Raw genomic sequence first — 18,390 nt, forward strand, 5'->3', positions numbered from 1 at the left:
GTCCTGCTTACACACTCAACAGAGGCATTTCGCGTTTTTATTTCGCACTTCCAGCAATGTGTTGCTTTTATACTGAAGAGTGGTTTTATTTCTGAATTGCTTTTGTTTAAAGGGAGGTGGGGCCAGCAGGAAACAGCAATGGCAAACTCCAAATGTGTTTATGTGACAGGTCAGCAATGCTCATTTGCACGTGGGCCCACACCCAGTCAGCTATTGCGATTGTTACAGGGATTGCCAGCGGGGCTTTGTGGGCAGCATTGACCAGCCTGAGCCAGCAAGCTGTGGATTCAGCTCCCGCTGCAGAAAGATCAGTGCGAGTTCTCGCCTGGCTGCCCTGGTGCCAGGTCTGAGGGGAGAGCGAGTGGCCAGGTCGTTGTCTGCCCAGGCCTGTTGTAAACCGCGCTGATGCGGGGGGGTCACATCATCAGGACGAGGAAGCAATGTCCTTACATGGCGGGGGGGGGGGGGGGGGGGGCTGGTAATGACGTTTAAATGTATTCCAATGGGGATTCTGACCTTCATGCTGGGAACCCCATTATGTCACAGGGGCTATCGCAATAGGGAATCGCGCTGGTGTCAATGCCATCTTGGCTCCCCCATCGGATTCCCTGCCCCTTCTGGCTTTCCCGCTCACCAGAAACTGAGGTGGAAATCCCCCCTGAGGACTAAGGGCGACGGTTGCTGAGACTAAGTGTTGACGCCAAAGTAAGCCGAACCTGGACCGTTTCAGCGATTGTGGAAGGGCTCGCACCGGTGCCATGGCAACACAATCGATTCCAATGAAAAACGGTGCGCGATTCGCCGGGTCCGTGATTGACACTCGGGAGGCTGACAAGCTGCAGCCGCAGAGACACACGGCACCCCCCACACACACTGCACTCCCCACACACACGGCACTCCCCACACACACGGCACTCCCCACACACACGGCACTCCCCACACACACTGCACTCCCCACACACACTGCACTCCCCACACACACTGCACTCCCCACACACACTGCACTCCCCACACACACTGCACTCCCCACACACACTGCACTCCTCTCACACACTGCACTCCCCACACACACTGCACTCCCCACACACACTGCACTCCCCACACACACTGCACTCCCCACACACACTGCACTCCTCTCACACACTGCACTCCCCACACACACTGCACCCCCCACACACACTGCACTCCCCACACACACTGCACTCCCCACACACACTGCACTCCCCACACACACGGCACTCCCCACACACACGGCACTCCCCACACACACTCACCCAGACACTCCCCACACACACCCACCCAGACACTCCCCACACACACACCATCCCAGACACTCACCACACACACTGCACTCCCCACACACACTGCACTCCCCACACACACTGCACTCCCCACACACACTGCACTCCCCACACACACTGCACTCCTCTCACACACTGCACTCCCCACACACACTGCACCCCCCACACACACTGCACTCCCCACACACACTGCACTCCCCACACACACTGCACTCCCCACACACACGGCACTCCCCACACACACGGCACTCCCCACACACACTCACCCAGACACTCCCCACACACACCCACCCAGACACTCCCCACACACACTCACCCAGACACTCCCCACACACACTCACCCAGACACTCCCCACACACACACCATCCCAGACACTCACCACACACACTGCACTCCCCACACACACTGCACTCCCCACACACACTGCACTCCCCACACACACTGCACTCCCCGCACACACTGCACTCCCCGCACACACTGCACTCCCCGCGCACACTGCACTCCCCACACACACTGCAGTCCCCGCACACACTGCACTCCCCACACACACTGCACTCCCCACACACACTGCACTCCCCACACACACTGCACTCCCCGCGCACACTGCATTCCCCGCACACACTGCACTCCCCGCACACACTGCTCTCCCCGCACACACTGCTCTCCCCACGCACACTGCACTCCCCCCACACACTGCTCTCCCCGCACACACTGCACTCCCCGCACACACTGCACTCCTCACACACACTGCACTCCCCACACACACTGCACTCCCTGCACACACTGCACTCCCCACACACACTGCACTCCCCGCACACACTGCACTCCCCCCACACACTGCACTCCCCACGCTACCTGCACTCCCCGCACACACTGCACTCCCCACACACACTGCACTCCCCGCACACACTGCACTCCTCGCACACACTGCACTCCCAGCACACACTGCACTCCCCACACACACTGCACTCCCCGCACACACTGCACTCCCCACACACACTGCACTCCCCGCACACACTGCACTCCCCGCACACACTGCACTCCCCGCACACACTGCACTCCCCGCACACACTGCACTCCCCGCACACACTGCACTCCCAGCACACACTGCACTCCCCACACACACTGCACTCCCCGCACACACTGCACACCCCGCACACACTGCACTCCCCGCACACACTGCACTCCCCGCACACACTGCACTCCCCGCACACACTGCACTCCCCACACACACTGCACTCCCTGCACACACTGCACTCCCCGCACACACTGCACTCCCCACACACACTGCACTCCCCACACACACTGCACTCCCCTCACACACTGCACTCCCCGCACACACTGCACTCCCCGCACACACTGCACTCCCCGCACACACTGCACTCCCCGCACACACTGCACTCCCCGCACACACTGCACTCCCAGCACACACTGCACTCCCCGCACACACTGCACTCCCCGCACACACTGCACACCCCGCACACACTGCACTCCCCGCACACACTGCACTCCCCGCACACACTGCACTCCCCGCACACACTGCACTCCCCACACACACTGCACTCCCTGCACACACTGCACTCCCTGCACACACTGCACTCCCCGCACACACTGCACTCCACGCACACACTGCACTCCCTGCACACACTGCACTCCCCACACACACTGCACTCCCCACACACACTGCACTCCCCACACACACTGCACTCCCCACACACTGCACTACCCGCACACACTGCACTCCCCGCACACACGGCACCCCCCACACACACTGCACTCCCCCCACACACTGCACTTCCCGCACACACTGCACTCCCCACACACACTGCACTCCCCACACACACTGCACTCCCCACACACACTGCACTCCCCACACACACTGCACTCCCTGCACACACTGCACTCCCCGCACACACTGCACTCCACGCACACACTGCACTCCCTGCACACACTGCACTCCCCACACACACTGCACCCCTCACACACACTGCACTCCCCACACACACTGCACTCCCCACACACACTGCACTCCCCACACACTGCACTACCCGCACACACTGCACTCCCCACACACACTGCACTCCCCGCACACACTGCACTCCCCGCACACACTGCACTCCCCGCACACACTGCACTCCCCGCACACACTGCACTCCCCGCACACACTGCACTCCCCGCACACACTGCACTCCCCGCACACACTGCACTCCCCGCACACACTGCACTCCCCGCACACACTGCACTCCCCACACACACTGCACTCCCCACACACACTGCACTCCCCCCACACACTGCACTCCCCGCACACACTGCACTCCCCGCACACACTGCGCTCCCCACACACACTGCACTCCCCGCACACACTGCACTCCCCGCACACACTGCACTCCCCACACACACTGCACTCCCCGCACACACCATCTCAGACACTCCCCACACACACTGCACTCCCCACACACACTGCACTCCCCACACACACTGCACTCCCCACACACACTGCACTCCCCGCACACACTGCGCTCCCCACACACACTGCACTCCCCGCACACACTGCACTCCCCACACACACTGCACTCCCCGCACACACTGCACTCCCCACACACACTGCACTCCCCTCGCACACTGCACTCCCCGCACACACTGCACTCCCCACACACACTGCACTCCCCACACACACTGCACTCCCCACACACACTGCACTCCCCACACACACTGCACTCCCCACACACACTGAACTCCCCACACACACTGCACTCACCGCACACACTGCACTCCCCATACACACTGCATTCCCCCACACACACTGCACTCCCCACACACACTGCACTCCCCGCACACACTGCACTCCCCACACACACTGCACTCCCCTCACACACTGCACTCCTCTCACACACTGCACTCCCCGCACACTGCACTCCCCACACACACTGCACTCCCCACACACACTGCACTCCCCACACACACTGCACTCCCCGCACACACTGCACTCCCCATACACACTGCCCTCCCCGCACACTGCACTCCCCACACACACTGCACTCCCCGCACACACCGCACTCCTCGCACACACCGCACTCCCCGCACACACTGCACTCCCCACACACACTGCACTCCCCGCACACACTGCACCCCCCGCACACACTGCACTCCCCACACACACTGCACTCCCCACACACTGCCCTCCCCGCACACACTGCACTCCCCACACACACTGCACTCCCCATACACACTGCCCTCCCCGCACACTGCACTCCCCACACACACTGCACTCCCCACACACACTGCACTCCCCTCACACACTGCACTCCCCACACACACGGCACTCCCCACACACACTTCACTCCCCACACACACTGCACTCCCCACACACACTGCACACCCCACACACACTGCACTCCCCGCACACACTGCACTCCCCACACACACTGCACTCCCCTCACACACTGCACTCCCCACACACACTGCACTCCCCGCACACACTGCACTCCCCTCACACACTGCACTCCCCACACACACGGCACTCCCCACACACACTGCACTCCCCACACACACTGCACTCCCCACACACACTGCACTCCCCACACACACTGCACTCCCCGCACACACTGCACTCCCCGCACACACTGCACTCCCCGCACACACTGCACTCCCCGCACACACTGCACTCCCCGCACACACTGCACTCCCCATACACACTGCCCTCCCCGCACACTGCACTCCCCACACACACTGCACTCCCCTCACACACTGCACTCCCCTCACACACTGCACTCACCACGCTACCTGCACTCCCCACACACACTGCACTCCCCGCACACACTGCACTCCCACACACACTGCACTCCCCACACACACTGCACTCCCCGCACACACTGCACTCCCACACACACTGCACTCCCCACACACACTGCACTCACCACGCTACCTGCACTCCCCACACACACTGCACTCCCCGCACACACTGCACTCGCCACACACACTGCACTCCCTTCACACACTGCACTCCCCACACACACTGCACTCCCCACACACACTGCACTCCCCACACACACTGCACTCCCCGCACACACTGCACTCGCCACACACACTGCACTCCCCTCGCACACTGCACTCCCCGCACACACTGCACTCCCCGCACACACTGCACTCCCCACACACACTGCACTCCCCGCACACACTGCACTCCCCTCACACACTGCACTCCCCCCACACACTGCACTCCCCACGCTACCTGCACTCCCCGCACACACTGCACTCCCCGCACACACGGCACTCCCCGCACACACTGCACTCCCCACACACACTGCACTCCCCACACACACTGCACTCCCCGCACACACTTACACACTGCACTCCCCGCACACACTGCACTCCCCGCACACACTGCACTCCCCGCACACACTGCACTCCCCACACACACTGCACTGTCCACAGACACTGCACTCCCCACACACACTGCACTCCCCACACACACTGCACTCCCCGCACACACTGCACTCCCCACACACACTGCACTCCCCGCACACACTGCACTGTCCACACACACTGCCCTCCCCGCACACTGCACTCCCCACACACACTGCACTCCCCACACACACTGCACTCCCCTCACTTACTGCACTCCCCACACACACTGCACTCCACGCGCACACTGCACTCCCCGCACACACTGCACTCCCCACACACACTGCACTCCCCTCACACACTGCACTCCCCACACACACTGCACTCCCCACACACACTGCACTCCCCGCACACACTGCACTCCCCGCACACACTGCACTCCCCACACACACTGCACTCCCCTCACACACTGCACTCCCCACACACACTGCACTCCCCGCACACACTGCACTCCCCACACACACTGCACTCCCCTCGCACACTGCACTCCTCTCACACACTGCACTCCCCGCACACACTGCACTCCCCACACACACTGCACTCCCCACACACACTGCACACCCCGCACACACTGCACTCCCCGCACACACTGCACTCCCCGCACACACTGCACTCCCCACACACACTGCACTCCCCTCGCACACTGCACTCCCCACACACACTGCACTCCCCACACACACTGCACTCCCCACACACACTGCACTCCCCACACACACTGCACTCCCCACACACACTGCACTCCCCACACACACTGCACTCCCCACACACATTGCACTCCCCAAACACACTGCACTCCCCACACACATTGCACTCCCCGCACACACTGCACTCCCCACACACACTGCACTCCCCGCACACACTGCACTCCCCGCACACGCTGCACTCCCCACACACACTGCACTCCCCTCACACTCTGCACTCCTCGCACACACTGCACTCCCCACACACACTGCACTCCCCCCACACATTGCACTCCCCACACACACTGCACTCCCCACACACACTGCACTCCCCGCACACACTGCACTCCCCTCACACTCTGCACTCCTCGCAAACACTGCACTCCCCGCACACACTGCACTCCCCGCACACACTGCACTCCCCACACACACTGCACTCCCCCCACACATTGCACTCCCCACACACACTGCACTCCCCTCACACTCTGCACTCCTCGCACACACTGCACTCCCCACACACACTGCACTCCCCTCGCACACTGCACTCCCCACACACACTGCACTCCCCACACACACTGCACTCCCCGCACACACTGCACTCCACGCACACACTGCACTCCCTGCACACACTGCACTCCCTGCACACACTGCACTCCCCACACACATTGCACTCCACGCACACACTGCACTCCCTGCACACACTGCACTCCCTGCACACACTGCACTCCCCACACACACTGCACTCCCCACACACACTGCACTCCCCTCGCACACTGCACTCCCCACACACTGCACTCCCCACACACACTGCACTCCCCACACACACTGCACTCCCCGCGCACACTGCACTCCCCACACACACTGCACTCCCCGCACACACTGCACTCCCCACACACACTGCACTCCCCACACACACTGCACTCCCCACACACACTGCACTCCCCACACACACTGCACTCCCCATACACACTGCACTCCCCCCACACACTGCACTCCCCACACACACTGCACTCCCCGCACACACTGCACTCCCCGCACACACTGCGCTCCCCACACACACTGCACTCCCCGCACACACTGCACTCCCCGCACACACTGCACTCCCCACACACACTGCACTCCCCGCACACACCATCTCAGACACTCCCCACACACACTGCACTCCCCACACACACTGCACTCCCCACACACACTGCACTCCCCACACACAATCCACTCCCCGCACACACTGCGCTCCCCACACACACTGCACTCCCCGCACACACTGCACTCCCCACACACACTGCACTCCCCACACACACTGCACTCCCCGCACACACTGCACTCCCCGCACACACTGCACTCCCCACACACACTGCACTCCCCTCGCACACTGCACTCCCCGCACACACTGCACTCCCCACACACACTGCACTCCCCACACACACTGCACTCCCCACACACTGCACTCCCCACACACACTGCACTCCTCTCACACACTGCACTCCCCGCACACTGCACTCCCCACACACACTGCACTCCCCACACACACTGCACTCCCCACACACACTGCACTCCCCGCACACACTGCACTCCCCATACACACTGCCCTCCCCGCACACTGCACTCCCCACACACACTGCACTCCCCACACACACTGCACTCCCCTCACACACTGCACTCCCCACACACACTGCACTCCCCATACACACTGCCCTCCCCGCACACTGCACTCCCCACACACACTGCACTCCCCACACACACTGCACTCCCCTCACACACTGCACTCCCCTCACACACTGCACTCCCCATACACACTGCACTCCCCACACACACTGCACTCCCCTCACACACTGCACTCCCCTCACACACTGCACTCCCCATACACACTGCACCCCCCACACACACTGCATTCCCCACACACACTGCACTCCCGACACACACTGCACTCCCCACACAGACTGCACTCCTCACACACACTGCACTCCCCACGCTACCTGCACTCCCCGCATACACTGCACTCCCCGCACACACTGCGCTCCCCGCACACACTGCACTCCCCCCACACACTGCACTCCCCACACACACTGCACTCCCCCCACACACTGCACTCCCCGCACACACTGCACTCCCCGCACACACTGCGCTCCCCACACACACTGCACTCCCCGCACACACTGCACTCCCCGCACACACTGCACTCCCCACACACACTGCACTCCCCGCACACACCATCTCAGACACTCCCCACACACACTGCACTCCCCACACACACTGCACTCCCCACACACACTGCACTCCCCACACACACTGCACTCCCCGCACACACTCCGCTCCCCACACACACTGCACTCCCCGCACACACTGCACTCCCCACACACACTGCACTCCCCACACACACTGCACTCCCCGCACACACTGCACTCCCCGCACACACTGCACTCCCCACACACACTGCACTCCCCTCGCACACTGCACTCCCCGCACACACTGCACTCCCCACACACACTGCACTCCCCACACACACTGCACTCCCCACACACTGCACTCCCCACACACACTGCACTCCTCTCACACACTGCACTCCCCGCACACTGCACTCCCCACACACACTGCACTCCCCACACACACTGCACTCCCCACACACACTGCACTCCCCGCACACACTGCACTCCCCATACACACTGCCCTCCCCGCACACTGCACTCCCCACACACACTGCACTCCCCACGCACACTGCACTCCCCTCACACACTGCACTCCCCACACACACTGCACTCCCCATACACACTGCCCTCCCCGCACACTGCACTCCCCACACACACTGCACTCCCCACACACACTGCACTCCCCTCACACACTGCACTCCCCTCACACACTGCACTCCCCATACACACTGCACTCCCCACACACACTGCACTCCCCTCACACACTGCACTCCCCTCACACACTGCACTCCCCATACACACTGCACCCCCCACACACACTGCATTCCCCACACACACTGCACTCCCGACACACACTGCACTCCCCACACAGACTGCACTCCTCACACACACTGCACTCCCCACGCTACCTGCACTCCCCGCATACACTGCACTCCCCGCACACACTGCGCTCCCCGCACACACTGCACTCCCCGCACACACTGCACTCCCCGCACACACTGCACTCCCCGCACACACTGCACTCCCCACACACACTGCACTCCCCGCGCACACTGCACTCCCCACACACACTGCACTCCCCACGCTACCTGCACTCCCCACACACACTGCACTCCCCGCACACACTGCACTCCCCGCACACACTGCACTCCCCGCACAGACTGCACTCCCCGCACACACTGCACTCCCCGCACACACTGCACTCCCCGCACACACTGCACTCCCAGCACACACTGCACTCCCCGCACACACTGCACTCCCCGCACACACTGCACACCCCGCACACACTGCACTCCCCGCACACACTGCACTCCCCGCACACATTGCACTCCCCGCACACACTGCACTCCCCACACACACTGCACTCCCTGCACACACTGCACTCCCCGCACACACTGCACTCCACGCACACACTGCACTCCCTGCACACACTGCACTCCCCACACACACTGCACTCCTCACACACACTGCACTCCCCACACACACTGCACTCCCCACACACACTGCACTCCCCACACACTGCACTACCCGCACACACTGCACTCCCCGCACACACGGCACCCCCCACACACACTGCACTCCCCCCACACACTGCACTTCCCGCACACACTGCACTCCCCACACACACTGCACTCCCCACACACACTGCACTCCCCACACACACTGCACTCCCCACACACACTGCACTCCCTGCACACACTGCACTCCCCGCACACACTGCACTCCACGCACACACTGCACTCCCTGCACACACTGCACTCCCCACACACACTGCACCCCTCACACACACTGCACTCCCCACACACACTGCACTCCCCACACACACTGCACTCCCCACACACTGCACTACCCGCACACACTGCACTCCCCGCACACACGGCACCCCCCACACACACTGCACTCCCCCCACACACTGCACTTCCCGCACACACTGCACTCCCCACACACACTGCACTCCCCACACACACTGCACTCCTCACACACACTGCACTCCCCGCGCACACTGCACTCCCCGCACACACTGCACTCCCCGCACACACTGCACTCCCCACACACACTGCACTCCCCGCACACACTGCACTCCCCGCACACACTGCACTCCCCGCACACACTGCACTCCCCGCACACACTGCACTCCCCGCACACACGGCACTCCCCACACACACTGCACTCCCCACACACACTGCACTCCCCGCACACACTGCACTCCCCGCACACACTGCACTCCCCGCACACACTGCACTCCCCGCACACACTGCACTCCACGCACACACTGCACTCCCTGCACACACTGCACTCCCTGCACACACTGCACTCCCCACACACACTGCACTCCCCACACACACTGCACTCCCCACACACACTGCACTCCCCACACACACTGCACTCCCCACGCTACCTGCACTCCCCGCACACACTGCACTCCCCACACACACTGCACTCCCCACACACACTGCACTCCCCGCACACACTGCACTCCCCGCACACACTGCACTCCCCGCACACACTGCACTCCCCACACACACTGCACTCCCCGCACACACTGCACTCCCCACACACACTGCACTCCCCGCACACACTGCACTCCCCGCACACACTGCACTCCCCGCACACACTGCACTCCCCACACACACTGCACTCCCCACACACACTGCACTCCCCCCACACACTGCACTCCCCGCACACACTGCACTCCCCGCACACACTGCGCTCCCCACACACACTGCACTCCCCGCACACACTGCACTCCCCGCACACACTGCACTCCCCACACACACTGCACTCCCCGCACACACCATCTCAGACACTCCCCACACACACTGCACTCCCCACACACACTGCACTCCCCACACACACTGCACTCCCCACACACACTGCACTCCCCGCACACACTGCGCTCCCCACACACACTGCACTCCCCGCACACACTGCACTCCCCACACACACTGCACTCCCCGCACACACTGCACTCCCCACACACACTGCACTCCCCTCGCACACTGCACTCCCCGCACACACTGCACTCCCCGCACACACTGCACTCCCCACACACACTGCACTCCCCACACACACTGCACTCCCCACACACACTGCACTCCCCACACACACTGAACTCCCCACACACACTGCACTCACCGCACACAATGCACTCACCATACACAATGCATTCCCCCACACACACTGCACTCCCCACACACACTGCACTCCCCGCACACACTGCACTCCCCACACACACTGCACTCCCCTCACACACTGCACTCCTCTCACACACTGCACTCCCCGCACACTGCACTCCCCACACACACTGCACTCCCCACACACACTGCACTCCCCACACACACTGCACTCCCCGCACACACTGCACTCCCCATACACACTGCCCTCCCCGCACACTGCACTCCCCACACACACTGCACTCCCCGCACACACCGCACTCCTCGCACACACCGCACTCCCCGCACACACTGCACTCCCCACACACACTGCACTCCCCGCACACACTGCACTCCCCGCACACACTGCACTCCCCACACACACTGCACTCCCCGCACACACTGCACCCCCCGCACACACTGCACTCCCCACACACACTGCACTCCCCACACACTGCCCTCCCCGCACACACTGCACTCCCCACACACACTGCACTCCCCATACACACTGCCCTCCCCGCACACTGCACTCCCCACACACACTGCACTCCCCACACACACTGCACTCCCCTCACACACTGCACTCCCCACACACACGGCACTCCCCACACACACTGCACTCCCCACACACACTGCACTCCCCACACACACTGCACACCCCACACACACTGCACTCCCCGCACACACTGCACTCCCCACACACACTACACTCCCCTCACACACTGCACTCCCCACACACACTGCACTCCCCGCACACACTGCACTCCCCTCACACACTGCACTCCCCACACACACGGCACTCCCCACACACACTGCACTCCCCACACACACTGCACTCCCCACACACACTGCACTCCCCACAAACACTGCACTCCCCACACACACTGCACTCCCCGCACACACTGCACTCCCCGCACACACTGCACTCCCCGCACACACTGCACTCCCCGCACACACTGCACTCCCCATACACACTGCCCTCCCCGCACACTGCACTCCCCACACACACTGCACTCCCCTCACACACTGCACTCCCCTCACACACTGCACTCACCACGCTACCTGCACTCCCCACACACACTGCACTCCCCGCACACACTGCACTCCCACACACACTGCACTCCCCACACACACTGCACTCCCCGCACACACTGCACTCCCACACACACTGCACTCCCCACACACACTGCACTCACCACGCTACCTGCACTCCCCACACACACTGCACTCCCCGCACACACTGCACTCGCCACACACACTGCACTCCCCTCACACACTGCACTCCCCACACACACTGCACTCCCCACACACACTGCACTCCCCACACACACTGCACTCCCCGCACACACTGCACTCGCCACACACACTGCACTCCCCTCGCACACTGCACTCCCCGCACACACTGCACTCCCCGCACACACTGCACTCCCCACACACACTGCACTCCCCGCACACACTGCACTCCCCTCACACACTGCACTCCCCCCACACACTGCACTCCCCACGCTACCTGCACTCCCCGCACACACTGCACTCCCCGCACACACGGCACTCCCCGCACACACTGCACTCCCCACACACACTGCACTCCCCACACACACTGCACTCCCCGCACACACTTACACACTGCACTCCCCGCACACACTGCACTCCCCGCACACACTGCACTCCCCGCACACACTGCACTCCCCACACACACTGCACTGTCCACACACACTGCACTCCCCACACACACTGCACTCCCCACACACACTGCACTCCCCGCACACACTGCACTCCCCACACACACTGCACTCCTCGCACACACTGCACTGTCCACACACACTGCCCTCCCCGCACACTGCACTCCCCACACACACTGCACTCCCCACACACACTGCACTCCCCTCACTTACTGCACTCCCCACACACACTGCACTCCACGCGCACACTGCACTCCCCGCACACACTGCACTCCCCACACACACTGCACTCCCCTCACACACTGCACTCCCCACACACACTGCACTCCCCACACACACTGCACTCCCCGCACACACTGCACTCCCCGCACACACTGCACTCCCCACACACACTGCACTCCCCTCACACACTGCACTCCCCACACACACTGCACTCCCCGCACACACTGCACTCCCCACACACACTGCACTCCCCTCGCACACTGCACTCCTCTCACACACTGCACTCCCCGCACACACTGCACTCCCCACACACACTGCACTCCCCACACACACTGCACACCCCGCACACACTGCACTCCCCGCACACACTGCACTCCCCGCACACACTGCACTCCCCACACACACTGCACTCCCCTCGCACACTGCACTCCCCACACACACTGCACTCCCCACACACACTGCACTCCCCACACACATTGCACTCCCCACACACACTGCACTCCCCTCGCACACTGCACTCCCCACACACACTGCACTCCCCACACACATTGCACTCCCCACACACACTGCACTCCCCTCACACTCTGCACTCCTCGCAAACACTGCACTCCCCGCACACACTGCACTCCCCGCACACACTGCACTCCCCGCACACACTGCACTCCCCTCACACTCTGCACTCCTCGCAAACACTGCACTCCCCGCACACACTGCACTCCCCGCACACACTGCACTCCCCGCACACACTGCACTCCCCACACACACTGCACTCCCCCCACACATTGCCCTCCCCACACACACTGCACTCCCCTCACACTCTGCACTCCCCACACACACTGCACTCCTCGCACACACTGCACTCCCCACACACACTGCACTCCCCTCGCACACTGCACTCCCCACACACACTGCACTCCCCACACACACTGCACTCCCCGCACACACTGCACTCCACGCACACACTGCACTCCCTGCACACACTGCACTCCCTGCACACACTGCACTCCCCACACACATTGCACTCCACGCACACACTGCACTCCCTGTACACACTGCACTCCCTGCACACACTGCACTCCCCACACACACTGCACTCCCCACACACACTGCACTCCCCTCGCACACTGCACTCCCCACACACTGCACTCCCCACACACACTGCACTCCCCACACACACTGCACTCCCCGCGCACACTACACTCCCCACACACACTGCACTCCCCGCACACACTGCACTCCCCACACACACTGCACTCCCCACACACACTGCACTCCCCACACACACTGCACTCCCCACACACACTGCACTCCCCCCACACACTGCACTCCCCACACACACTGCACTCCCCCCACACACTGCACTCCCCGCACACACTGCACTCCCCGCACACACTGCGCTCCCCACACACACTGCACTCCCCGCACACACTGCACTCCCCGCACACACTGCACTCCCCACACACACTGCACTCCCCGCACACACCATCTCAGACACTCCCCACACACACTGCACTCCCCACACACACTGCACTCCCCACACACACTGCACTCCCCACACACAATCCACTCCCCGCACACACTGCGCTCCCCACACACACTGCACTCCCCGCACACACTGCACTCCCCACACACACTGCACTCCCCACACACACTGCACTCCCCGCACACACTGCACTCCCCGCACACACTGCACTCCCCACACACACTGCACTCCCCTCGCACACTGCACTCCCCGCACACACTGCACTCCCCACACACACTGCACTCCCCACACACACTGCACTCCCCACACACTGCACTCCCCACACACACTGCACTCCTCTCACACACTGCACTCCCCGCACACTGCACTCCCCACACACACTGCACTCCCCACACACACTGCACTCCCCATACACACTGCACTCCCCGCACACACTGCACTCCCCATACACACTGCCCTCCCCGCACACTGCACTCCCCACACACACTGCACTCCCCACACACACTGCACTCCCCTCACACACTGCACTCCCCACACACACTGCACTCCCCATACACACTGCCCTCCCCGCACACTGCACTCCCCACACACACTGCACTCCCCACACACACTGCACTCCCCTCACACACTGCACTCCCCTCACACACTGCACTCCCCATACACACTGCACTCCCCACACACACTGCACTCCCCTCACACACTGCACTCCCCTCACACACTGCACTCCCCATACACACTGCACCCCCCACACACACTGCATTCCCCACACACACTGCACTCCCGACACACACTGCACTCCCCACACAGACTGCACTCCTCACACACACTGCACTCCCCACGCTACCTGCACTCCCCGCATACACTGCACTCCCCGCACACACTGCGCTCCCCGCACACACTGCACTCCCCCCACACACTGCACTCCCCACACACACTGCACTCCCCCCACACACTGCACTCCCCGCACACACTGCACTCCCCGCACACACTGCGCTCCCCACACACACTGCACTCCCCGCACACACTGCACTCCCCGCACACACTGCACTCCCCACACACACTGCACTCCCCGCACACACCATCTCAGACACTCCCCACACACACTGCACTCCCCACACACACTGCACTCCCCACACACACTGCACTCCCCACACACACTGCACTCCCCGCACACACTGCGCTCCCCACACACACTGCACTCCCCGCACACACTGCACTCCCCACACACACTGCACTCCCCACACACACTGCACTCCCCGCACACACTGCACTCCCCGCACACACTGCACTCCCCACACACACTGCACTCCCCTCGCACCCTGCACTCCCCGCACACACTGCACTCCCCACACACACTGCACTCCCCACACACACTGCACTCCCCACACACTGCACTCCCCACACACACTGCACTCCTCTCACACACTGCACTCCCCGCACACTGCACTCCCCACACACACTGCACTCCCCACACACACTGCACTCCCCACACACACTGCACTCCCCGCACACACTGCACTCCCCATACACACTGCCCTCCCCGCACACTGCACTCCCCACACACACTGCACTCCCCACACACACTGCACTCCCCTCACACACTGCACTCCCCACACACACTGCACTCCCCATACACACTGCCCTCCCCGCACACTGCACTCCCCACACACACTGCACTCCCCACACACACTGCACTCCCCTCACACACTGCACTCCCCTCACACACTGCACTCCCCATACACACTGCACTCCCCACACACACTGCACTCCCCTCACACACTGCACTCCCCTCACACACTGCACTCCCCATACACACTGCACCCCCCACACACACTGCATTCCCCACACACACTGCACTCCCGACACACACTGCACTACCCACACAGACTGCACTCCTCACACACACTGCACTCCCCACGCTACCTGCACTCCCCGCATACACTGCACTCCCCGCACACACTGCGCTCCCCGCACACACTGCACTCCCCGCACACACTGCACTCCCCGCACACACTGCACTCCCCGCACACACTGCACTCCCCACACACACTGCACTCCCCGCGCACACTGCACTCCCCACACACACTGCACTCCCCACGCTACCTGCACTCCCCACACACACTGCACTCCCCGCACACACTGCACCCCCCACACACACTGCACTCCCCACACACACTGCACTCCCCTCACACACTGCACTCCCCACGCTACCTGCACTCCCCGCGCACACTGCACTCCCCGCACACACTGCACTCCCCGCACACACTGCACTCCCCGCACACACTGCACTCCCCACACACACTGCACTCCCCGCACACACTGCACTCCCCGCACACACTGCACTCCCCTCACACACTGCACTCCCCACACACACTGCACTCCCCTCACACATTGCACTCCCCACGCTACCTGCACTCCCCACACACACTGCACTCCCCACACACACTGCACACCCCGCACACACTGCACTCCCCGCACACACTGCACTCCCCGCACACACACTGCACTCCCCACACACACTGCACTCCCCGCACACACTGCACTCCCCGCACACACACTGCACACCCCGCACACACTGCACTCCCCGCACACACTGCACTCCCCGCACACACACTGCACTCCCCACACACACTGCGCTCCCCACACACACTGCACTCCCCGCACACACTGCACTCCCCGCACACACTGCACTCCCCACACACACTGCACTCCCCGCACACACTGCACTCCCCGCACACACTGCACTCCCCGCACACACTGCACTCCCCGCACACTGCACTCCCCACACACACTGCACTCCCCTCACACACTGCACTCCCCACACACACTGCACTCCCCACACACACTGCACTCCCCACGCTACCTGCACTCCCCGCACACACTGCACTCCCCGCGCACACCCTCTCCCCACACACACTGCACTCCCCACACACACTGCACTCCCCGCACACACTGCACTCCCCGCACACACTGCACTCCCCACACACACTGCACTCTCCGCACACACTGCACTCCCCGCACACACTGCACTCCCCCCACACACTGCACTCCCCACACACACTGCACTCCCCACACACACTGCACTCCCCACACACACTGCACTCCCCGCACACACTGCACTCCCCACACACACTGCACTCCCCACACACACTGCACTCCCCACACACACTGCACTCCCCACACACACTGCACTCCCCGCACACTGCACTCCCCACACACACTGCACTCCCCTCACACACTGCACTCCCCACACACACTGCACTCCCCACGCTACCTGCACTCCCCGCACACACGGCACTCCCCTCGCACACTGCACTC

The sequence above is a fragment of the Scyliorhinus torazame genome, chromosome 13 (assembly GCF_047496885.1).
Source record: "Scyliorhinus torazame isolate Kashiwa2021f chromosome 13, sScyTor2.1, whole genome shotgun sequence".
NCBI classification, from domain to species: Eukaryota; Metazoa; Chordata; class Chondrichthyes; order Carcharhiniformes; family Scyliorhinidae; genus Scyliorhinus; species Scyliorhinus torazame.